The 27,127-nt window shown below is 35.4% G+C and overlaps 1 long non-coding RNA gene across 1 annotated transcript in view; it reads left to right on the top strand.

The window, feature by feature from the left end:
- Positions 1 to 442: 442 nt before the first annotated feature.
- LOC149373323 (uncharacterized) overlaps positions 443 to 27,127 on the top strand; it is a 103,193-nt gene continuing 76,508 nt past the window's right edge. The window contains exons 1-2 of the long non-coding RNA XR_016293414.1: positions 443 to 608; positions 690 to 863. This is a non-coding gene — a long non-coding RNA (uncharacterized LOC149373323). The remainder of the gene's footprint in view (positions 609 to 689; positions 864 to 27,127) is intronic.

The raw sequence follows: 27,127 nt of genomic DNA, 5'->3' as shown, positions 1-27,127 counted from the left end.
CGTTGCCGCGCACTCACGCTCTCGTAGACTCTCTCTCAGTATTACAAATTTGTTCGCATGGTTAAGATTGGACGACACCGGGCCCGGGTCGCCCAGAATACCAATATAGAGCCCAATTTCAGTTCCCGAACAAATCTTAAGAGAGATCTTGTAATCTTAAGCAGTCTTTACTTCGGTTGTTATATATTTTAATTCCAGTGTTAACGAGTAGTCGATAAATAAACAAATGTAACATGTGATTAATTAATAAACGACCCAGTGATTACATCAAGAGTCTTCCCGGTGTACGAGTGTAAATTGTGTCGAATTTTTAGTGAATAATGTGTAGAACGTAGGGTTATCAACATTCACTATGGCCTGTGCATTGACGCATTTCGGACAGCAGCTGCGAGTGATACCTGCTGACACGCGTCCATTGATAGTGCAGTCGAACATCACGATAGCCACGTCATCGGCTAATGGTGAACAAAAGTCATTGCTGTTGGTGGCTTCGAATACTTCTAGCAACGAGAATCGTGTCACCCTTTTGCAGTCAACCTTGACTTACGCCAACAACGAAGGCCGCCCCTTGTTACTCACCACTCATGCGCCCGCCGTAAGCGTCACTAGTAAGTGTTCTTTTTTTTTATCGAGTGGTCGATAAAAATCTATCGAGTGAAAGATTTATCTATGATAATCTATCGTTGCAGCTGCCCAAACGAGAATCCGAACGATCGAAGCTACGCAAGCCACTTCAAAAAGGATTGGTGGCGTGGCGTTGGTCGGAGGTGCGGGTCCCGAACTTGCAAGGTTACCAGGAGGAGCGGAACTGAACATACTACCAGCTAATGGCATTTTTCGATCAGTGAAAGCACCTGTGACCGGTAAGTCCATAGTTCTTCTCATTCTTTCCAATTGATTGGCTAAAGGCTCATTAGTAAGAGCCAGTGCAGCCATAACCAAGTTGGGATACGCGATACTTCGATACTCGCGGATGGGCGAGAGGGAGAGATCAAATTTCTCCTTCGCGGTATTGTAGGGGTAACTGTACCTATCTCCGTGGCACGTACTGAAAATTTCAACTTAAATGCACCATAAAAAGCAGGATACTAAAACTTTTTGGAATATTTTTTTTTTTAATCTTACATAATCTCTTACGGAATATTTAAAAGAATTTTTTGAAGCTAAAACTGCAGTAGAATATTTTTAAAACGAATAAAAACGGTATGCTGGTATTACCGTGGTTGTGTACCTATTACCGTGTACGTATTACCGCGAAAGTCCCAATTACCGTGTCCGTATTCCCGTGGGTGAAGAAAGTTGTATTTGCGGAAAATAAAAAAAATGCAAATTTCACTTACATTTTCTACATGACTTATTTATTGTTTAAAAAAAATGTTACTTTTTTTTGTACTTGCTTATTCATTTAGTAGTAAAAAATGATTTGATTCTTCAATATTCTCTTGTTTGATTTGCCGTTCAAGTTTTTCAATTAAATTTTTCGTGTCGATTATTTTTTTTTTTTTTTGATAATTGATTCTCCATAGAACTTTTGTTTTGCTCCAAAATAGAAATTTTTTGCTGTATTTTCAAAGCTTTTTCTCTTTCTCTTACAATCCTTATCTGTTCTCTTGACAATTTTTTTTGTTCTTTCTCTCATTCCTCAGTTTCTTTTTGTTTTTTTGTGATTTCATTCTTTTCAAGTTTTATTTTTCTTTTTACCGCTGCCTGTTCGATTTTTAAACGTTTCTCATCTTCTTTTTTTGTGACAATATTTTGCCATTCAGTACTAGTGATTACTGGAGGAGTTTTAACTTTTCTACGTTTTTTACCATTTGTTTTAGTCGTTAATATATCACTATTTGGGTAAGCCAGAAATGTTTTTATAGAAGCACTAGAAGGAAAATGCGCATCTGTATTAATACTGATATTTGGCATTTTTTCTGCTAATGGTTTACGAGTTTCTTTTCCTTTATTTTCTTGACATAATACTTGATTGGAAGATGCAAAATCTTCGATAACTTCTCCTTTCATTGTAGATAAATCAAGTTGACTTGTAATTACATCAACGCTTTGTGAATCACAATAATCAGAATTCTTATGCATTATGCCACACGTATCTTTGGAATCAATACTAGTATTGTTAGTGCATTTAACCTCATTGAATATACTTTCATCACAGTCATCTACAATGTTCTTGTAGGCATTTGACATGAGAGATTCATTTTGTTTGTTTAGAGTCTCTTCGACTGCCCTAGAATCTAAAATATTACTATTTTTTGTTACAATATCACTTAGTCCATTGCGTAGCTCACTTTGATCAATATTTACAAACTCAATGATCACGGAATCACTTTAACTACTCACATGTTTAGTATTTTCCTGAAAATTTTTATTATTTAGATAAAAAAAATCATAAAAAAATTGTACATATATTTACACTATCATACATTGTTCATTATTTTATCAGAGTGATCCACATTATTGCAGATGTTTTCCTTTCTTGCATCATGCTGATTGCCTGCTAAATTACTTGCACTTGAAGAACACGTATTTTGAGTTACCTGGATACGTAATGTACTGATTATTATCCATTGTTGCATTAAGTCAAATAAAAAAATAAGCATCACCTTTGAACAATTGTGTAAACATAAATTTTTATTCATGAAATGTTTATCTGAAGTTTCCAATGCATTTTTATATAGCATTGTCTGATCATCTGGGATTTCCATGACAGCAGAAGTATTTAATGCCTGAGTAATTAGTTCAAGTGTTAAGAGAAATACTATTCTGTGATATGTACTCATAACATAATAATAATGATAATCTTACCTGTTCACTATCACCATCAGTTTCATTACTATTTAAATGATACCACACTTTAAATAGATTAAAATCTTTTTCAATACCATTCCAGATTAGCCCTTCATTTGCTTTAAAAGATGCAAGTTGCTCTTGGGTTAACAATTTTTCAATACAGCTCTGGGCAATCAAATTATCAGACTTATTTAATTCTGGAGTAACAACATTTAAAGTTGTCGCATTTTTTAAAAAAAGTTTGCTAAAATCTATGGCATCGCACTTGAAAGGAAACAGTCCACATTTTTTGAAACTATTACTTAATATTTTTTTAACATTCAGTAATTTCAAAGTCTTGTCCAAAATTGGGGCAAATTCATATTTATTAATTCCAACAGATATAGAACTTTTACAAAACTCAAGATACTGTTTCTGCCACTGCACTTTTAATAGCCTAAAGAAACCAACGTCCAACGGCTGAATCAGATGCGTGGCATTGGGTGGCAATGCAATAACAATAATTTGTTTCTCAGAACAAAATTTGCTAAGATGCAGTGTCATGTGGGACACGTGTCCATCCACAAATAAAATGACAGGTCGCTTAATCTTTTCAGCTTTAAGCCACGGTTCAAATATATTAGCCATAAATTCATAAAAAAGCTTTGCTGTCATCCAACCTGTCTCTGAAAATCCAAATGAAAAATTTGATGGAGCCATAGCAGCTGCATTGTCTGGCAATGATAATCCTTTGAATACAACAAACGAAGGTGCCAGAGTACCTGCTGCACTAGCTGTCACTAAAGTAGTAATACTTTCTTTCTCGTTGTTATTTACAATGCTATAGACATTTTTACATCCTTACGGAGCCAATACGTGCTATGTTTGAGGATTTAAGAGTAGGCCTGCAACAGTAGAAGAATAATAGTACGACTATGAGAATGACTTTTAAATAATGATTTGATAGTATATATCAGTGCCCTCCGGTGAATTTGGAAATTCAAAGTGATCAGTGATCCGTTGGGGGCGAAATGTAACAAAATAAATAAATACAAGTGAAGTGTATTTAAATTTTCTTGCGTTGATTTATTGATGCGCAACGTTTCGCTGACAATATGCGTCAGCCTCATCAGGCTACAGAATTAAAATTAAAAACACACAATGACTGATCTGGAAGGCTCAAACACAAAAATACAATAAATTTTTTATGTAAATTGTTACCGCAGGTACGCGAGAATTCGTAAGTTTGGTTGACTTACTCGTCACCTGTCGTGCTGTCGACTGACAATAAATTACAACAACAAGCCAGCGCTTATATAGGCGGAGCCGCAAAGGTAGACGGTAAAGGGCGATGAACTCGATCAGGACATTTAAACTTTCGTAGTAAAGGAAGGTATGCTCTATTAAAGGAAAGCACATCCTCCTTTCTGTTGATGTTGTGTTTGTCGAGTTTTATATAAAGCATTTCGGAAATAATTCTTTTTTTGTAATTGGATTCTTTGTCAAGGATTTTAAAGTTATCCCAATCCCATCCCAATCGAATTCATGGTCAAAATTGATTTGGTGTGCACAAACAACGGAATCGGAGTTTTAACTTTTCATATGTTCACTGATGCGGACCTCCGCCGCTCGCTTTGTTTCACCCTCATATGACGCAGGACAATTTTTACAATAAAACTTATATACTACATTTGTCTGTTTATGTTTATTCGTTGTATTTTTTCCTAAGCGGACGATATGCTGCAGTTTATTATTAATGAGAGGGTAAGTGTCAATATTGTAGGGTTTTAACATGGTTGAAATTTTTTCAAAATTATTGTCAATATATGGTATGCCTATTTTGCAGAGAGGGTAGGTGTTTATAGTGCTTCTGTTATGATTACTATATTTGTGTCTTTTTAATCTGACCTTTATGTTTTTATTAATAAAGTTAAAAGGGTAATTGTTTTTTATCAACAGGTTTTTCACCCTAGCAATATTCACACCGTGAAAACGTGTACTGGCAAGTAAGATCGCCTTATCAACCAAATTAAAAACAATATTTTTCTCATAGCTAACTGGATGACCAGAAAAATAATTTAAGATTCGTCCAGAAGAAGTAGGTTTTTCAAACCAGTCAAAATTAAAATAATTAGAATTTCTTATTATCGTCAAGTCTTAAAAGTTGAGTTTCTTGTCAATCTCCATTTCATATGTAAATTGTAGTTTGGGATGATATGAATTAAAAATGTTTAAAATTTGGTCAATATGGTCAACATTAATAAAAAGTAATACATCATCCACGTAACGAAAATAAAAAGATGGAATAATATTATAGTTATTTTTTAAGATGGAGAGACAATCATTTTCCAGGTCGTCCATTACAAGGTCAGCAAACAAAGGTTCAATAGGAGAACCCATTGGCGTGCCAAAAATTTGTTAATAAAAAATGTTGTCAAAAGTAAAAAAAGTATTATTGAACAAAAATTTTGTACATTGTCGAATTTCATCAACCGGGATTCGACATTTATTCATTATGGTCACAATACGTCGATCGATGCTCCGTAGTACCAACTCTAGAGGAATATTAGTAAATACGGAGCTGACATCTAAAGACATTAGTCTATAATTAGTAGTGGGTTTTATATTTTTTAGTTTGTTTTTCAATTCAAAGCTATTATTAATGTGTGATATTGGAACGTTAACTAACTTCTTGTTTTTAATTTGGTTGATAAGGCGATCTTACTTGCCAGTACACGTTTTCACGGTGTGAATATTGCTAGGGTGAAAAACCTGTTGATAAAAAACAATTACCCTTTTAACTTTATTAATAAAAACATAAAGGTCAGATTAAAAAGACACAAATATAGTAATCATAACAGAAGCTCTATAAACACCCACCCTCTCTGCAAAATAGGCATACCATATAGTGACAATAATTTTGAAAAAATTTCAACCATGTTAAAACCCTACAATATTGACACTTACCCTCTCATTAATAATAAACTGCAGCATATCGTCCGCTTAGGAAAAGATACAACGAATAAACATAAACAGACAAATGTAGTATATAAGTTTTATTGTAAAAATTGTCCTGCGTCATATGAGGGTGAAACAAAGCGAGCGGCGGAGGTCCGCATCAGTGAACATATGAAAAGTAAAAACTCCGATTCCGTTGTTTGTGCACACCAAATCAATTTTGACCATGAATTCGATTGGGATGGGATTGGGATAACTTTAAAATCCTTGACAAAGAATCCAATTACAAAAAAAGAATTATTTCCGAAATGCTTTATATAAAACTCGACAAACACAACATCAACAGAAAGGAGGATGTGCTTTCCTTTAATAGAGCATACCTTCCTTTACTACAAAAGTTTAAATGTCCCGATCGAGTTCATCGCCCTTTACCGTCTACCTTTGCGGCTCCGCCTATATAAGCGCTGGCTTGTTGTTGTAATTTATTGTCAGTCGACAGCACGACAGGTGACGAGTAAGTCAACCAAACTTACGAATTCTCGCGTACCTGCGGTAACAATTCACATAAAAAATTTGTTGTATTTTTGTGTTTGAGCCTTCCAGATCAGTCATTGTGTGTTTTTAATTGTAATTTTGTAGCCTGATGAGGCTGACGCATATTGTCAGCGAAACGTTGCGCATCAATAAATCAACGCAAGAAAATTTAAATACACTTCACTTGTATTTATTTATTTTGTTACATTTCGCCCCTAACGGATCACTGATCACTTTGAATTTCCAAATTCACCGGAGGGCACTGATATATACTATCAAATCATTATTTAAAAGTCATTCTCATAGTCGTACTATTATTCTTCTACTGTTGCAGGCCTACTCTTAAATCCTCAAACATAGCACGTATTGGCTCCGAAAGGATGTAAAAATGTCTATAGCATTGTAAATAACAACGAGAAAGAAAGTATTACTACTTTAGTGACAGCTAGTGCAGCAGGTACTCTGGCACCTTCGTTTGTTGTATTCAAAGGATTATCATTGCCAGACAATGCAGCTGCTATGGCTCCATCAAATTTTTCATTTGGATTTTCAGAGACAGGTTGGATGACAGCAAAGCTTTTTTATGAATTTATGGCTAATATATTTGAACCGTGGCTTAAAGCTGAAAAATTCTGCTTTAAGCTAATGAAAAAAAAAAGCTTCTGACTTTTAAATAAATTACTAACCAGTTTCATCACAATTGAAAATTCTGGAAGCATCCATTTCCAATAAATTTTCTGAAACTCGGTAACCATGAATTTCTGAAAACCATTTACGTATGCTGAACTCGGAAACCTTAGCTCGATTCAAAGATACTTTTTCTGTTATCCTTTGAGAGATTTTAGGATGTCTTCTTACAAAACCTTCGAACAAGTGACGCCCTGGCTTGTTTTCTGTAAATGGGTTTTCTCTTTGCGTCTCTTCACAAATAACTTTGACACTCTCACGAAGCTGGTTCTTAGTGACTGGAAAACCGCTTTCACAGCTTTAGAATACCCATTCAACAATCTCTTTTTCTTCCGCTTCAGTTAAAATTGTCTTAGGTCCAGGCTTGTCACTTGCGTATCGTTTTGTCTTCTTATCTCGTAAGGTAGACTCGGGAATCTTATACATTTTTGAGCACTCAGCAATAGATTTTCCAGAATGGTTACTTTTTAAAGCTAATTTTAATGTCTCTGGAAAGTAACACTTTTTGTTTTTCTTTATTTCGATCGATTTCTTGCCTTTCTTACCTTTTTTAGTTTTCTTCATCTTGGTTACGTTAGATCGTCGTGCTTACCTACTAATTGTTTACGCGTTAACTGTCGTGCGTTCTGTAAGTATAGGGTTATGTTTACGTACGCTAACCGCGGAAATACGTACACAATCAGTTAATGAGCGCGTTGTACCGAATACCGTGGAAAATAATTATTTACTCAAAATATACACAAATATTTCTGTTTGAATTGCACCTACATTAACGTCATTTTAGATTATTAAAATTGAAAAATTATTTTATATGAAACATTTCTTATTTTGAGCAAGTAATCATCAGTTTTTCAAAATCCACGGTAATAGGGCAGAGCACGGAGATAGGTACACTTACCCCTAGTTACGATAATTATCGTTGTTTTAACCTCGAGGCTAATTCAGCTGTCTAGAGTGAGGAAATTCGGTTAGGAGAACCGGTGTGGAGAGTCAGGCCTGTATATTTTGGAATGATCATTTTTTTTAATTCTAGATTATTAACAGCAGCTAGTGTATTTAGATTTACCAGGTTGGATATTTTTACCCTAGCTTGTATCCAAAAAGCATAGAATGAGTGCTTTACTTAGGTGACACTTATGGTACTTACCAATATGATTGCTAATCTTTGTATTTTAATTATCAATAATTATTTTTACTTTGGTACACTTGTGCTCATATGTTTTGCAATCAATTTCTTATCAGAGGAAAAAGAAGGAAAAAAATTTTTTTTTAATCTTCCTGCTGGGAAGTCCCTGCTAACTTCAGATTGATTGTACGGAATCAAAATTGTGCGATGGTAAACGTTCATCAGTAACAATAAATAATGATTATTTCAGGAGCTTACCGATATGCGTTACGTTGATGTCGATGTCTTGGATCGGGAAAACTTTGTCGAGATCGACGTTCTGCCACTCGGGCTGTAGTGACATCTTCATCTTAAGGGCTTTGCACTTATTCTGCAATTCAAAGTTTATCCTCGTGATTTCAGTCATTTTGCGATCGTAGTCAATGTTCTGTTTGCGAAGATGCTGGAAAAGAATTTCGTCTTTTGATTAATTATGTTTAAAAGATACACTAAGAGAAAGATTTGTTTACTATTAACGTGCAAGTATGTTAACAGAAAATAAGTTTACATGTTCTTTATAACTTTTTAAATTTTGACTATCACAGACGGCATGTTAATAGTTTACATGCCATATTTACGTTGAACCTGCGCCACGTTAGATGGCACCACGCAGTATACATATCATACGTAAGTTAATAGTTAACATATGAAGTTAATTTATAACAAATCCTCCTCTCAGTGCAGATTTTTAGTTATTTATTTATTCATAACTAGAGTAGTTTAATTATAAACGAAAGCTATAAAAAATAATACTTTCAACAAGAGAGTAGTATCAAAATAAATAAAGGGCAATCCTTCCCACATTGCTGACAATCTGCAGTGTGATAATGGTGTACTTGAATCCGTGCCTGACAAGATTTTCCCCCAATAGGTTGAAACTAAAGTAATCCTGACTCCTCTATCTGCTTTTTTGAATAAATTCTCATATGTAGATACTTTAGACAGCAATAGCAAAAATCTCAACTCAGCTCTATTTAAATACATCCGATCAGAAATGAGTCGTTGCGCAAATTTGACATGTGGCTAAACAGTAGGCAACGAAATATTCGGCAGTTAAAGTAGGCCCGAAGACTGCCCGAATGTAGTGTGCTGATAAGTGATAGATGGAAATATACGCAGAGAAAGGTTATCTAAATTATTATGTATTAATGCAAGCATAAACTTTTATAACAGATAAAGTATGGTAATATAATACTTTTCAAAAGTGTTGTAGTATCAAAAATTCGTAAAAAAAAGGTATGCTTCAATTATAAAATAAGTTAACACATTAAAACGGACGGAATTTTTATTTCTTTTTCTTCGAAATACACTCGTCAATTTTTGTAATTTTTTTTTGCAATGCTTTTCGCATCCTTTCAGAACGCCCTCCTTGCGAATCAGCACTATTTCTAATTACACTTCTAAAAGCATGTTTGAGATCTTTATCGACACATTGACTTGACATTGCGAATACTTAAGAATCATTATTTCTGTAATAGCATGACGATGGATGAGGTTAATTATACATATATCAATAAATTATTTGGAATTAAAAAGAATTTACCTTTAATACATTTGAAGAACTTTTTCTTGACATTACTTTTGCCTTTCCACTGCTATTCCACTGAATTTCTTTTTTAGGCTTTTTGGTTTTATTATTTTGTTTAGAATAAAATTGATACTCAGAGCTCACAGATGTTTTTTTTAAATTTAATGTTTTATTAGAGATTCTATGGCTTCCGTGGATTGGGCACTCAGGGGGTCATTAATCTCAGGGAGTCATTAATCTCAGGGAGTCATTAATCTCAGGAAGTTCAACTAATTACTAACGTAAAGATCTTGACGTGGGATACGGATTTCTAGATTCTCCTACGTCAGTAGACCATAGGAACCACCAAAAAGAACACCAAATTTTCGTGTCAAGATATAAGTAAACACGAAAGTATTGTTAAAAAATCAAAAACCTCGGAACTGCGCCTGCGTCATCTGGCGGGACTTCACTTTTATCGTTGCCTTCTTGTCTGTACTCATTTCAACCCTTTCATTTTTAACAACGCTCTACGCGGTCCACAGCTTTTATAAAAGTAGAAAAAATTTCCTAATATTTCTTTTGGGATTTGCAGTAAAACTACAGTTGTAATACTAAGGACGTGTACGATTACAACGAAATTAATTAAAAAAAGTAAGACTTAAAAGGAGCAAACTAACTCACAAAAAAGGCCGCAACTTGCCGCAAGTGCACGCTATATCAACGTAGAGCAAGTGCACAAGTGAAACGAGTACGTACATCCAAGAGTGCGTACGGGGTTGCGAACAGAGTTCATAAGCAATCATTCGACGCCGCAAAAAAAAACGTACAGAACGGCAAACCTCCTTTCACATGAACATTGTAACGTGGCGTCAAGCAAGTTATTTTGTAAGAGGCGTCAAATTATCGGTAATCATGCGATCCACAATTACACGCATTTCCCGAACGTGATATTTTCAACACAACAAAACGATTCACTCTGCTTTCCAGCAGTCACATGAACACACAACACAACCCATCTGTAGGTGCATAAGCTTTTTAGGCACGTAGGTACTCACGGGTACTCACAAAACACGCGATGTAGTGAACAGCCTGCGTCACACTTCTAGCTGGCAGGAACTATTTTTCTTTACCGTGTGAGAACAGATTTTTAACACTTCTCACTCTTCTCAACAGCCACCACGATTTTATGCCATACTCACTTATCACTCATACATTCTTTTTTCATACGGTGTGCTTCAGAGTACTTTTTTACTTGATACGTTAACATAAACATCGTTACATGGCGTCAAGTGAGTTTCTTTGTAAGAGACGTTAAATTATCATCAATAATAAGATCGACAAGTACACGCACTTACCGAACGTCATTTTCTTAGCACAACAGAACGATTTACTCTCACTGCTAACAGCTAACACTATCTTACTCATCACTTATACAATTTTTTTTATTTTTCTATTTTTTTTTTATTCGGTGTGGCTTTGAAGTACAGTGTACTAACCCTGCACTTTCGATAATTGTGACGACGCAATACGAAGCCCTGCACTATTCCCTTGGCCACCCGTTTACACGTACACGAATATTTACAAGTATAAATGGGTGGTGCTACGTCCCTACACCATGTGCCGGATTTAAACTAACTGCTGCCTGCTGGAGCTTGCCAGCCACCACCGTTGTTACCGTGCCATGCTACATCGGCGGAGCGAGCGAAACCACCACGAGGTTGGCTGAGTGGCAAAAGGGGGTGGGGTAGAAAAAACAACTCGAGCAGCTTAAATAGAGCCAGGATGCAAGAGCAAGGCGAAGCTACCCCGAGCTTTTCCTTGTGAAAGGTGTAGTTGCACACAACGTTGTGCTGCTGATGCCCCCTGAAATACTATAAGTATGAGTCTTACAGACGATACTATACGAGCATCAAAGTAAAAAAAATAAATTAATAAGAAGATTCTTTTTGTCAATATATATACGCATTCACCAACACCAACGCAATGTATTTTTGTATTTTGTACACGCTGGCTAGCACGGCCTTTCCCTTCTCTGCACCCCTGACATGTAACTTTAACGATGATAATGAATTTAAAAAAACATATCTAATATGATGATACGTAGGTACAACATTACTAATTTTTTCATGCTTTCTTCCCCTATTGTTTAATCTTCGATAATAAATAACAGTAATGATGTGTAATTTAATCAGTGACTGATATGTGGTATTGTAAGTCTGAGCGTGCAAAAATAAATAAGAAAAAAATGAAAAAAAACATGCGCAAAGACAAAGCCAGACAATAAATTATGTATAGCACTTACAGTAATTCGCTTGGCGTGTGCACGATGGCCGGTAGGCTAGCTGCAGTACCCGTAAGGAGGTATATCGGGGCACCACGAACCACAAGCACTAACAAACACTGCACACACTGTTTCATTTCCACTTTTAACTGTCTTTAGTATTTTTTTTTATTATTTTAATGTTTACTGCCCAATAAATCACATATGTAAACGTGTACATAGATAACACCTAGGTTTTACTTAGCCTTGTAGGATTATTTTCTGCTCCTTGAAGTACGAGAACGCGACTACGCGGTGTATCTAGAGAGGAATCCAGTTGATACTACATGTGACACTAGAGAAATGATATACATGTACATTGGTAAAAGTTCGATTTCGCTGGTGAAATTAGACATAACCTCGCAAAAAAAAATACTTTAAAATCTTGGCAGGGAAGTAAATTGTTAATCAGTGAATTTTCTTAGAAAATAATAACAACAATGATATCAATAACCATTAGGGAATTTAATTATTTAAAGGAGAGTCGCGTCCTGCCACGTCATAAATTGCTAACAAGACGATCATGTCCTTCTATTACAGCTGTACTATGATCATAACTTTTTTTTTTCGACGCACTTGCCTTAAACTTTTCATTGCCGCACTGCCTCACCTTGTTTTTTTATGAGGTAAGAAATTGTGGTTATTATCACGTACAGTAGATACTACATATTTTTTGTTAATTCCCAATACTTAGAGAATCCGAACTGCGTATAGCAAGCAGAATTCATTTGCAATTATTTAACGCTTCCGACGAAGAAACGTACAAGACGGCAAGCCTTCATTTACATTAACATGTTATGTGGCGTCAAGTGAATTTTTATGATTGGGGCATCAAACTATCGTCAATAATTCGATTCCCCGAAAACAAACACAGCTCCGGAACGTCATTTTTTTTGGCACAACAAAACAATTTACTCTGCTCTCCAGCAGTCACATCTAGACACAACACAACCCATCTATAGGTGAATAAGCTTTTTAGGCACGTAGGTACTCACGGGTACTAACAGAACACGCGATGTAATGAACAGCCTGCATCACAATTCCAGTGGGCAGGAACTATTTTTGTCTACCGTGTGAGAACAGATTTTTAACACTTCTCACTCCTCTCAACAGCCACTACAATCTTATGCCATACCAACTCATCACTCATTCACTTTTCTTTAATTTTTTCATTTTTTTTTATACGGAGCGGCTTTTAAGTACACTGTACTTGCTCCGTACTTTCGATTACCCACATTTCCCTGACGTCATATTTTTAACACAACGTTTAATCAAACCAGATTCAGTCTGCTCTTCAGCTTTAGCATTAATTTTTACACATTACCGCAGAAACAACCGAGCGTTAAATGTGCAAGCTTCACGTTATGTCAATATCAACGAATTGAAGTATATCGTGCTCGAGGTAACAAAAATAACAATTACTAATAGGTGTTCTGGCACGTGTATTAGTAGTAGGGTTTCAATTTCACCGGTAAAATTAGAAATTCCCTTGCAAAATACAGCCTTTAAATTCTTGATAGAGGTACAGAAAATGCCTGGAAGGAAGGTAATTCACATTAATTGTATATTAATTATTAACAATTAATGATACGAAACGATGCGAATTGCGATAACTACCCTTACTGTTTACTTTCTAATAAGTCATACAGGCAAAATCAGAGTGATATCGAATAGTATGACTCATTATAAATAACTTTTTCATTAGTGGATTTTCTAAGAAAATGACAACAATAATGATATCGATAACCATTAAGGGTTTTAATTATTGGAAGCGGAGTCGCGTCATGCCACGTCATGGATTGCCAACAAGACAATCATGTCCTTGTATTACAGCTGTACTATGATCCTAACTTTTATTTTACGGAGCACTTGCCTTAAACTTTTCATTGCCGCACTGCCTAACCTTGTTTTTTCATAAGGTAAAAAATTGTTGTTATTATCACGTACAGTAGATACTACATATTTTTTTTTCATTCCCAATACTCAAAGAATCCGAACTGCGTATAACAAGCAGAATTCATATGCAATTATTTAACGCCTTCGACGAAAAAACGTACAGGACGGCAAGCCTTCCTTTACATTAACATGTCATGTGGCGTTAAGTAAATTTTTATGATTGAGGCATCAAACTATCGTCAATATTTCGATCCTCCAAAAACAAACACAGCTCCCGAACGTCATTTTCTTAGCACAACATAACAATTTATTCTGCTCTCCAGCAGTCATATCAACACACAACACAACCCATCTGTAGGTGCATAAGCTTTTTAGGCACGTAAGTACTCACGGGTACTCACAAAACACGCGATGAAATGAACAGCCCGCGTCACACTTCCAGCTGGCAGGAACTATTTTTCTCTACCGTGTAAAAACAGACTTTTAACACTTCTCACTCCTTTTAACAGCCACCGCTATCTTATGCTATACTCACTTATCACTTACATTCTTTTTTCATACGGTGTGCTTTGGAGTACTTTTTTTCTTAATAAGTTAACATTAACGTCGTAACATGGCGTCAAGTGAGTTTCTTTGTAAGAGACGTTAAATAATCATTAATAATGCGATCCACAATTACGCGCATTTTTATTAAATAACAGTAATAATGAGTAACTTAATCAGTGACTGATGTGTGGTATTGTAAGACTAAGCGTGCAAAAATAAATAAGAAAAAAATGAAAAAGAGCATGCGCGACGACAAAGCCAGACAATGGATTATGTATAGCTTTAACAGTAATTTTCTTGGCGTTTGCACGATTGGCGGTGGGCTAGCTGCAGTACCTATAAGAATGTATATCCGGGCACCACGAATTACGAGCACCAACAAACACTGCACACACTGTTTCATCTCCTCTTTTAACTGTCTTCAGTATGTTTATTTATTATTTTAATGTTCCCAGCCCACTAAATCACATATGTAAACGTGTACGTAGATAACACCTAGGTTTTACTTTGCCTTGGAGAATTATTTTCTGTTTCTTAAAGTACGAGTACGCGACTACGTGGTCTATCCAGAGAGGAATCCAGTTAATACAACATATGATACTACGTAAATGATATACATGTACATTGGTGAAAGTTCGATTTCGCTGGTGAAATTAGACATTCCCTCGCAGAAAAATATACTTTAAATTCTTAGCAGAAAAATAAATTTTTAATCAGTGAATTTTCTTAAGAAATAATATTAACAATAATATCAATAACCATTAGAAAATTTAATTATTTAAAGGAGAGTCGTGTCCTGCCACGTCATGGATTGCCAACAAGACAATCATGTCCTTCTATTACAGCTGTACTATGATCCTAACTTTTATTTTACGGAGCACTTGCCTTAAACTTTTCATTGCCAAACTGCCTAACCTTGTTTTTTCATAAGGTAAAAAATTGTTGTTATTATCACGTACAGTAGATACTACATATTTTTTTTTCATTTCCAATACTCAAAGAATCTGAACTGCGTATAACAAGCAGAATTCATATGCAATTATTTAACGCCTTCGACGAAAAAACGTACAGGACGGCAAGCCTTCATTTACATTAACATGTCATGTGGCGTTAAGTAAATTTTTATAATTGAGGCATCAAACTATCGTCAATATTTCGATCCTCCAAAAACAAACACAGCTCCCGAACGTCATTTTTTTAGCACAACATAACAATTTACTCTGCTCTCCAGCAGTCATATCAACACACAACACAACCCATCTGTAGGTGCATGAGCTTTTTAGGCACGTAAGTACTCACGGGTACTCACAAAACACGCGATGAAATGAACAGCCTGCGTCACACTTCCAGCTGGCAGGAACTATTTTTCTCTACCGTGTAAAAACAGACTTTTAACACTTCTCACTCCTTTTAACAGCCACCGCTATCTTATGCTATACTCACTTATCACTTACATTCTTTTTTCATACGGTGTGCTTCTGAGTACTTTTTTTCTTAATAAGTTAACATTAACGTCGTAACATGGCGTCAAGTGAGTTTCTTTGTAAGAGTCGTTAAATAATCATTAATAATGCGATCCACAATTACGCGCACTTTTATTAAATAACAGTAATAATGAGTAACTTAATCAGTGACTGATGTGTGGTATTGTAAGACTAAGCGTGCAAAAATAAATAAGAAAAAAATGAAAAAGAGCATGCGCGACGACAAAGCCAGACAATGGATTATGTATAGCTTTAACAGTAATTTTCTTGGCGTTTGCACGATTGGCGGTGGGCTAGCTGCAGTACCTATAAGAATGTATATCCGGGCTTCACGAATTACGAGCACCAACAAACACTGCACACACTGTTTCATCTCCTCTTTTAACTGTCTTCAGTATGTTTATTTATTATTTTAATGTTCCCAGCCCACTAAATCACATATGTAAACGTGTACGTAGATAACACCTAGGTTTTACTTTGCCTTGGAGAATTATTTTCTGTTTCTTAAAGTACGAGTACGCGACTACGTGGTCTATCCAGAGAGGAATCCAGTTAATACAACATATGATACTACGTAAATGATATACATGTACATTGGTGAAAGTTCGATTTCGCTGGTGAAATTAGACATTCCCTCGCAGAAAAATATACTTTAAATTCTTAGCAGAAAAATAAATTTTTAATCAGTGAATTTTCTTAAGAAATAATATTAACAATAATATCAATAACCATTAGAAAATTTAATTATTTAAAGGAGAGTCGTGTTCTGCCACGTCATGGATTGCCAACACTACAATCATGTCGTTCTATTACAGCTGTACTATGATCCTGACTTTTATTTTACGGAGCACTTGCCTTAAACTTTTCATTGCCGCACTGCCTCACCTTGTTTTTTCATAAGGTAAAGAATTGTTGTTATTATCACGTACAGTAGATACTACATATTTTTTGTTTATTCCCAATACTCAAAGAATATGAACTGCGTATAACAAGCAGAATTCATATGCAATTATTTATCGCCTTCGACGAAAAAACGTACAGGACGGCAAGCCTTTATTTACATTAACATGTCATGTGGCGTTAAGTAAATTTTTATGATTGAGGCATCAAACTATCGTCAATATTTCGATCCTCCGAAAACAAACACAGCTCCCGAACGTCATTTTTTTAGCACAACATAACAATTTACTCTGCTTTCCAGCAGTCATATCAACACACAACACAACCCATCTGTAGGTGCATAAGCTTTTTAGGCACGTAAGTACTCACGGGTACTCACAAAACACGTGATGTAATGAACAGCCTGCGTCTCACTTCCAGCTGGCAGGAACTATTTTTCTCTACCGTCTAAAAACAGACTTTTAACACTTCTTACTCCTTTTAACAGCCACCGCGATCTTACGCTATACTCACTTATCACTTACATTCTTTTTTCATACGGTGTGCTTTGGAGTACTTTTTTTCTTAATAAGTTAACATTAACGTCGTAACATGGCGTCAAGTGAGTTTCTTTGTAAGAGACGTTAAATAATCATTAATAATGCGATCCACAATTACGCGCACTTTTATTAAATAACAGTAATAATGTTTAACTTAATCAGTGACTGATGTGTGGTATTGTAAGACTAAGCGTGCAAAAATAAATAAGAAAAAAATGAAAAAAAGCATGCGCGACGACAAAGCCAGACAATAGATTATGTATAGCTTTTACAGTAATTTTCTTGGCGTTTGCACGATTGGCGGTGCGCTAGCTGCAGTACCTATAAGAATGTATATCCGGGCTTCACGAATTACGAGCACCAACAAACACTGCACACACTGTTTCATCTCCTCATTTAACTGTCTTCAGTATGTTTATTTATTATTTTAATGTTCCCAGCCCACTAAATCACATATGTAAACGTGTACGTAGATAACACCTAGGTTTTACTTTGCCTTGGAGAATTATTTTCTGTTTCTTGAAGTACGAGTACGCGACTACGTGGTGCATCCAGAAAGGGAATCCAGTCAATACTACATATGATACTACGTAAATGATATACATGTACATTGGTGAAAGTTCGATTTCGCTGGTGAAATTAGACATTCCCTCGCAGAAAAATATACTTTAAATTCTTAGCAGAAAAATAAATTTTTAATCAGTGAATTTTCTTAAGAAATAATATTAACAATAATATCAATAACCATTAGAAAATTTAATTATTTAAAGAAGAGTCGTGTCCTGCCACGTCATGGATTGCCAACAAGACAATCATGTCCTTCTATTACAGCTGTACTATGATCCTAACTTTTATTTTACGGAGCACTTGCCTTAAACTTTTCATTGCCGCACTGCCTAACCTTGTTTTTTCATAAGGTAAAAAATTATTGTTATTATCACGTACAGTAGATACTACATTTTTTTTTTTCATTCCCAATACTCAAAGAATCTGAACTGCGTATAACAAGCAGAATTCATATGCAATTATTTAACGCCTTCGACGAAAAAACGTACAGGACGGCAAGCCTTCATTTACATTAACATGTCATGTGGCGTTAAGTAAATTTTTATAATTGAGGCATCAAACTATCGTCAATATTTCGATCCTCCAAAAACAAACACAGCTCCCGAACGTCATTTTTTTAGCACAACATAACAATTTACTCTGCTCTCCAACAGTCATATCAACACACAACACAACCCATCTGTAGGTGCATAAGCTTTTTAGGCACGTAAGTACTCACGGGTACTCACAAAACACGCGATGAAATGAACAGCCTGCGTCACACTTCCAGCTGGCAGGAACTATTTTTCTCTACCGTGTAAAAACAGACTTTTAACACTTCTCACTTCTTTTAACAGCCACCGCTATCTTATGCTATACTCACTTATCACTTACATTCTTTTTTCATACGGTGTGCTTTGGAGTACTTTTTTTCTTAATAAGTTAACATTAACGTCGTAACATGGCGTCAAGTGAGTTTCTTTGTAAGAGACGTTAAATAATCATTAATTATGCGATCCACAATTACGCGCACTTTTATTAAATAACAGTAATAATGTTTAACTTAATCAGTGACTGATGTGTGGTATTGTAAGACTAAGCGTGCAAAAATAAATAAGAAAAAAATGAAAAAAAGCATGCGCGACGACAAAGCCAGACAATGGATTATGTATAGCTTTTACAGTAATTTTCTTGGCGTTTGCACGATTGGCGGTGGGCTAGCTGCAGTACCTATAAGAATGTATATCCGGGCACCACGAATTACGAGCACCAACAAACACTGCACACACTGTTTCATCTCCTCTTTTAAGTGTCTTCAGTATGTTTATTTATTATTTTAATGTTCCCAGCCCACTAAATCACATATGTAAACGTGTACGTAGATAACACCTAGGTTTTACTTTGCCTTGGAGAATTATTTTCTGTTTCTTGAAGTACGAGTACGCGACTACGTGGTCTATCCAGAGAGGAATCCAGTTAATACAACAAATGATACTACGTAAATGATATACATGTACATTGGTGAAAGTTTGATTTCGCTGGTGAAATTAGACATTCTCTCGCAGAAAAATATACTTTAAATTCTTAGCAGAAAAATAAGTTTTTAATCAGTGAATTTTCTTAAGAAATAATATTAACAATAATATCAATAACCATTAGAAAATTTAATTATTTAAAGGAGAGTCGTGTCCTGCCACGTCATGGATTGCCAACAAGACAATCATGTCCTTCTATTACAGCTGTACTATGATCCTAACTTTTATTTTACGGAGCACTTGCCTTAAACTTTTCATTGCCGCACTGCCTAACCTTGTTTTTTCATAAGGTAAAAAATTATTGTTATTATCACGTACAGTAGATACTACATTTTTTTTTTTCATTCCCAATACTCAAAGAATCTGAACTGCGTATAACAAGCAGAATTCATATGCAATTATTTAACGCCTTCGACGAAAAAACGTACAGGACGGCAAGCCTTCATTTACATTAACATGTCATGTGGCGTTAAGTAAATTTTTATAATTGAGGCATCAAACTATCGTCAATATTTCGATCCTCCAAAAACAAACACAGCTTCCGAGCGTCATTTTTTTAGCACAACATAACAATTTACTCTGCTCTCCAGCAGTCATATCAACACACAACACAACCCATCTGTAGGTGCATAAGCTTTTTAGGCACGTAAGTACTCACGGGTACTCACAAAACACGCGATGAAATGAACAGCCTGCGTCACACTTCCAGCTGGCAGGAACTATTTTTCTCTACCGTGTAAAAACAGACTTTTAACACTTCTCACTCCTTTTAACAGCCACCGCTATCTTATGCTATACTCACTTATCACTTACATTCTTTTTTTATACGGTGTGCTTTGGAGTACTTTTTTTCTTAATAAGTTAACATTAACGTCGTAACATGGCGTCAAGTGAGTTTCTTTGTAAGAGACGTTAAATAATCATTAATAATGCGATCCACAATTACGCGCACTTTTATTAAATAACAGTAATAATGTTTAACTTAATCAGTGACTGATGTGTGGTATTGTAAGACTAAGCGTGCAAAAATAAATAAGAAAAAAATGAAAAAAAGCATGCGCGACGACAAAGCCAGACAATAGATTATGTATAGCTTTTACAGTAATTTTCTTGGCGTTTGCACGATTGTCGGTGGGCTAGCTGCAGTACCTATAAGAATGTATATCCGGGCACCACGAATTACGAGCACCAACAAACACTGCACACACTGTTTCATCTCCTCTCTTAACTGTCTTCAGTATGTTTATTTATTATTTTAATGTTCCCAGCCTTCTAAATCACATATGTAAACGTGTACGTAGATAACACCTAGGTTTTACTTTGCCTTGGAGAATTATTTTCTGTTTCTTGAAGTACGAGTACGCGACTACGTGGTCTATCCAGAGAGGAATCCAGTTAATACAACAAATGATACTACGTAAATGATATACATGTACATTGGTGAAAGTTTGATTTCGCTGGTGAAATTAGACATTCTCTCGCAGAAAAATATACTTTAAATTCTTAGCAGAAAAATAAATTTTTAATCAGTGAATTTTCTTAAGAAATAATATTAACAATAATATCAATAACCATTAGAAAATTTAATTATTTAAAGGAGAGTCGTGTCCTGCCACGTCATGGATTGCCAACACTACAATCATGTCGTTCTATTACAGCTGTACTATGATCCTAACTTTTATTTTACGGAGCACTTGCCTTAAACTTTTCATTGCCGCACTGCCTCACCTTGTTTTTTCATAAGGTAAAGAATTGTTGTTATTATCACGTACAGTAGATACTACATATTTTTTGTTTATTCCCAATACTCAAAGAATATGAACTGCGTATAACAAGCAGAATTCATATGCAATTATTTAACGCCTTCGACGAAAAAACGTACAGGACGGCAAGCCTTCATTTACAATAAAATGTCATGTGGCGTTAAGTAAATTTTTATGATTGAGGCATCAAACTATCGTCAATATTTAGATCCTCCGAAAACAAACACAGCTCCCGAACGTCATTTTTTTAGCACAACATAACGATTTACTCTGCTTTTCAGCAGTCATATTAACACACAACACAACCCATCTGTAGGTGCATAAGCTTTTTAGGCACGTAAGTACTCACGGGTACTCACAAAACACGCGATGTAATAAACAGCCTGCGTCTCACTTCCAGCTGGCAGGAACTATTTTTCTCTACCGTGTAAAAACAGACTTTTAACACTTCTCACTCCTTTTAACAGCCACCGCGATCTTATGCTATACTCACTTATCACTTACATTCTTTTTTCATACGGTGTGCTTTGGAGTACTTTTTTTCTTAATAAGTTAACATTAACGTCGTAACATGGCGTCAAGTGAGTTTCTTTGTAAAAGACGTTAAATAATCATTAATAATGCGATCCACAATTACGCGCACTTTTATTAAATAACAGTAATAATGTTTAACTTAATCAGTGACTGATGTGTGGTATTGTAAGACTAAGCGTGCAAAAATAAATAAGAAAAAAATGAAAAAAAGCATGCGCGACGACAAAGCCAGACAATGGATTATGTATAGCTTTTACAGTAATTTTCTTGGCGTTTGCACGATTGGCGGTGGGCTAGCTGCAGTACCTATAAGAATGTATATTCGGGCACCACGAATTACGAGCACCAACAAACACTGCACACACTGTTTCATCTTCTCTTTTAACTGTCTTCAGTATGTTTATTTATTATTTTAATGTTCCCAGCCCACTAAATCACATATGTAAACGTGTACGTAGATAACACCTAGGTTTTACTTTGCCTTGGAGAATTATTTTCTGTTTCTTGAAGTACGAGTACGCGACTACGTGGTCTATCCAGAGAGGAATCCAGTTAATACAACATATGATACTACGTAAATGATATACATGTACATTGGTGAAAGTTCGATTTTGCTGATGAAATTAGACATTTCCTCGCAGAAAAATATACTTTAAATTCTTAGCAGAAAAATAAATTTTTAATCAGTGAATTTTCTTAAGAATAAATATTAACAATAATATCAATAACCATTAGAAAATTTAATTATTTAAAGGAGAGTCGTGTCCTGCCACGTCAGGGATTGCCAACAAGACAATCATGTCCTTCTATTACAGCTGTACTATGATCCTAACTTTTATTCTACGGAGCACTTGCCTTAAACTTTTCATTGCCGCACTGCCTAACCTTGTTTTTTCATAAGGTAAAAAACTGTTGTTATTATCACGTACAGTAGATACTACATATTTTTTGTTTATTTCCAATACTCAAAGAATCCGAACTGCGTATAACAAGCAGAATTCATATGCAATTATTTAACGCCTTCGACGAAAAAACGTACAGGACGGCAAGCCTTCATTTACATTAACATGTCATGTGGCGTTAAGTAAATTTTTATGATTGAGGCATCAAACTATCGTCAATATTTAGATCCTCCGAAAACAAACACAGCTCCCGAACGTCATTTTTTTAGCACAACATAACAATTTACTCTGCTCTTCAGCAGTCATATCAACACACAACACAACCCATCTGTAAGTGCATAAGCTTTTCAGGCACGTAAGTACTCACGGGTACTCACAAAACACGCGATGTAATGAACAGCCTGCGTCACACTTCCAGCTGGCAGGAACTATTTTTCTCTACCGTGTAAAAAAAGACTTTTAACACTTCTCACTCCTTTTAACAGCCACCGCGATCTTATGCTATACTTACTTATCACTTACATTTTTTTTTCATACGGTGTGCTTTGGAGTACTTTTTTTCTTAATAAGTTAACATTAACGTCGTAACATGGCGTCAAGTAAGTTTCTTTGTAAGAGACGTTAAATAATCATTAATAATGCGATCCACAATTACGCGCACTTTGATTAAATAACAGTAATAATGTGTAACTTAATCAGGGACTGATAAGTGGTATTGTAAGACTAAGCGTGCGAAAATAAATTAGAAAAAACTGAAAAAGAGCATGCGCGAAGACAAAGCCAGACAATAGATTATGTATAGCTTTTACAGTAATTTTCTTGGCGTTTGCACGATTGGCGGTGGGCTAGCTGCAGTACCTATAAGAATGTATATCGGGGCACCACGAATTACAAGCACCAACAAACACTGCACACACTGTTTCATCTCCTCTTTTAACTGTCTTCAGTATGTTTATTTATTATTTTAATGTTTCCAGCCTACTAAATCACATATGTAAACGTGTACGTAGATAACACCTAGGTTTTACTTTGCCTTGGAGAATTATTTTCTGTTTCTTGAAGTACGACTACGCGACTACGTGGTGCATCCAGAGAGGAATCCAGTTAATACTACATATAATACTACGTAAATGATATACATGTACATTGGTGAAAGTTCGATTTCGCTGGTGAAATTAGACATTCCCTCGCAGAAAAATATATTTTAAATTCTTAGCAGAAAAATATATTTTCAATCAGTGAATTTTCTTAAGAAATAATATTAACAATAATATTAATAACCATTAGAAAATTTAATTATTTAAAGGAGAGTCGTGTTCTGCCACGTCATGAATTGCCAACAAGACAATCATGTCCTTCTATTACAGCTGTACTATGATCCTAACTTTTATTTTACGGAGCACTTGCCTTAAACTTTTCATTGCCGCACTGCCTCACCTTGTTTTTTCATAAGGTAAAGAATTGTTGTTATTATCACGTACAGTAGATACTACATATTTTTTGTTTATTCCCAATACTCAAAGAATATGAACTGCGTATAACAAGCAGAATTCATATGCAATTATTTAACGCCTTCGACGAAAAAACGTACAGGACGGCAAGCCTTCATTTACATTAACATGTCATGTGGCGTTAAGTAAATTTTTATGATTGAGGCATCAAACTATCGTCAATATTTCGATCCTCCGAAAACAAACACAGCTCCCGAACGTCATTTTTTTAGCACAACATAACAATTTACTCTGCTTTCCAGCAGTCATATCAACACACAACACAACCCATCTGTAGGTGCATAAGCTTTTTAGGCACGTAAGTACTCACGGGTACTCACAAAACACGCGATGTAATGAACAGCCTGCGTCTCACTTCCAGCTGGCAGGAACTATTTTTCTCTACCGTCTAAAAACAGACTTTTAACACTTCTCACTCCTTTTAACAGCCACCGCGATCTTACGCTATACTCACTTATCACTTACATTCTTTTTTCATACGGTGTGCTTTGGAGTACTTTTTTTCTTAATAAGTTAACATTAACGTCGTAACATGGCGTCAAGTGAGTTTCTTTGTAAGAGACGTTAAATAATCATTAATAATGCGATCCACAATTACGCGCACTTTTATTAAATAACAGTAATAATGTGTAACTTAATCAGTAATTGATGTGTGGTATTGTAAGACTAAGCGTGCGAAAATAAATAAGAAAAAAATGAAAAAGAGCATGCGCGAAGACAAAGCCAGACAATGGATTATGTATAGCTTTTACAGTAATTTTCTTGGCGTTTGCACGATTGGCGGTGCGCTAGCTGCAGTACCTATAAGAATGTATATCCGGGCTTCACGAATTACGAGCACCAACAAACACTGCACACACTGTTTCATCTCCTCTATTAACTGTCTTCAGTATGTTTATTTATTATTTTAATGTTCCCAGCCCACTAAATCACATATGTAAACGTGTACGTAGATAACACCTAGGTTTTACTTTGCCTTGGAGAATTATTTTCTGTTTCTTGAAGTACGAGTACGCGACTACGTGGTGCATCCAGAAAGGGAATTTAGTCAATACTACATATGATACTACGTAAATGATATACATGTACATTGGTGAAAGTTCGATTTCGCTGGTGAAATTAGACATTCCCTCGCAGAAAAATATACTTTAAATTCTTAGCAGAAAAATAAATTTTTAATCAGTGAATTTTCTTAAGAAATAATATTAACAATAATATCATTAACCATTAGAAAATTTAATTATTTAAAGGAGAGTCGTGTCCTGCCACGTCATGGATTGCCAACAAGACAATCATGTCCTTCTATTACAGCTGTACTATGATCCTAACTTTTATTTTACGGAGCACTTGCCTTAAACTTTTCATTGCCAAACTGCCTAACCTTGTTTTTTCATAAGGTAAAAAATTGTTGTTATTATCACGTACAGTAGATACTACATATTTTTTTTTCATTTCCAATACTCAAAGAATCTGAACTGCGTATAACAAGCAGAATTCATATGCAATTATTTAACGCCTTCGACGAAAAAACGTACAGGACGGCAAGCCTTCATTTACATTAACATGTCATGTGGCGTTAAGTAAATTTTTATAATTGAGGCATCAAACTATCGTCAATATTTCGATCCTCCAAAAACAAACACAGCTCCCGAACGTCATTTTTTTAGCACAACATAACAATTTACTCTGCTCTCCAGCAGTCATATCAACACACAACACAACCCATCTGTAGGTGCATGAGCTTTTTAGGCACGTAAGTACTCACGGGTACTCACAAAACACGCGATGAAATGAACAGCCTGCGTCACACTTCCAGCTGGCAGGAACTATTTTTCTCTACCGTGTAAAAACAGACTTTTAACACTTCTCACTCCTTTTAACAGCCACCGCTATCTTATGCTATACTTACTTATCACTTACATTCTTTTTTCATACGGTGTGCTTTGGAGTACTTTTTTTCTTAATAAGTTAACATTAACGTCGTAACATGGCGTCAAGTGAGTTTCTTTGTAAGAGTCGTTAAATAATCATTAATAATGCGATCCACAATTACGCGCACTTTTATTAAATAACAGTAATAATGAGTAACTTAATCAGTGACTGATGTGTGGTATTGTAAGACTAAGCGTGCAAAAATAAATAAGAAAAAAATGAAAAAGAGCATGCGCGACGACAAAGCCAGACAATGGATTATGTATAGCTTTAACAGTAATTTTCTTGGCGTTTGCACGATTGGCGGTGGGCTAGCTGCAGTACCTATAAGAATGTATATCCGGGCTTCACGAATTACGAGCACCAACAAACACTGCACACACTGTTTCATCTCCTCTTTTAACTGTCTTCAGTATGTTTATTTATTATTTTAATGTTCCCAGCCCACTAAATCACATATGTAAACGTGTACGTAGATAACACCTAGGTTTTACTTTGCCTTGGAGAATTATTTTCTGTTTCTTAAAGTACGAGTACGCGACTACGTGGTCTATCCAGAGAGGAATCCAGTTAATACAACATATGATACTACGTAAATGATATACATGTACATTGGTGAAAGTTCGATTTCGCTGGTGAAATTAGACATTCCCTCGCAGAAAAATATACTTTAAATTCTTAGCAGAAAAATAAATTTTTAATCAGTGAATTTTCTTAAGAAATAATATTAACAATAATATCAATAACCATTAGAAAATTTAATTATTTAAAGGAGAGTCGTGTTCTGCCACGTCATGGATTGCCAACACTACAATCATGTCGTTCTATTACAGCTGTACTATGATCCTGACTTTTATTTTACGGAGAACTTGCCTTAAACTTTTCATTGCCGCACTGCCTCACCTTGTTTTTTCATAAGGTAAAGAATTGTTGTTATTATCACGTACAGTAGATACTACATATTTTTTGTTTATTCCCAATACTCAAAGAATATGAACTGCGTATAACAAGCAGAATTCATATGCAATTATTTAACGCCTTCGACGAAAAAACGTACAGGACGGCAAGCCTTTATTTACATTAACATGTC

This window comes from Copidosoma floridanum, unplaced genomic scaffold (assembly GCF_036245765.1).
Source record: "Copidosoma floridanum isolate Cflo_tuat_1 unplaced genomic scaffold, Cflo_Japanese_pri ptg000032l, whole genome shotgun sequence".
NCBI lineage: Eukaryota > Metazoa > Arthropoda > Insecta > Hymenoptera > Encyrtidae > Copidosoma > Copidosoma floridanum.
The sequence above is the reverse complement of the archived record's forward strand: the minus strand, read 5'-3'. Positions and strand labels throughout refer to the sequence as shown.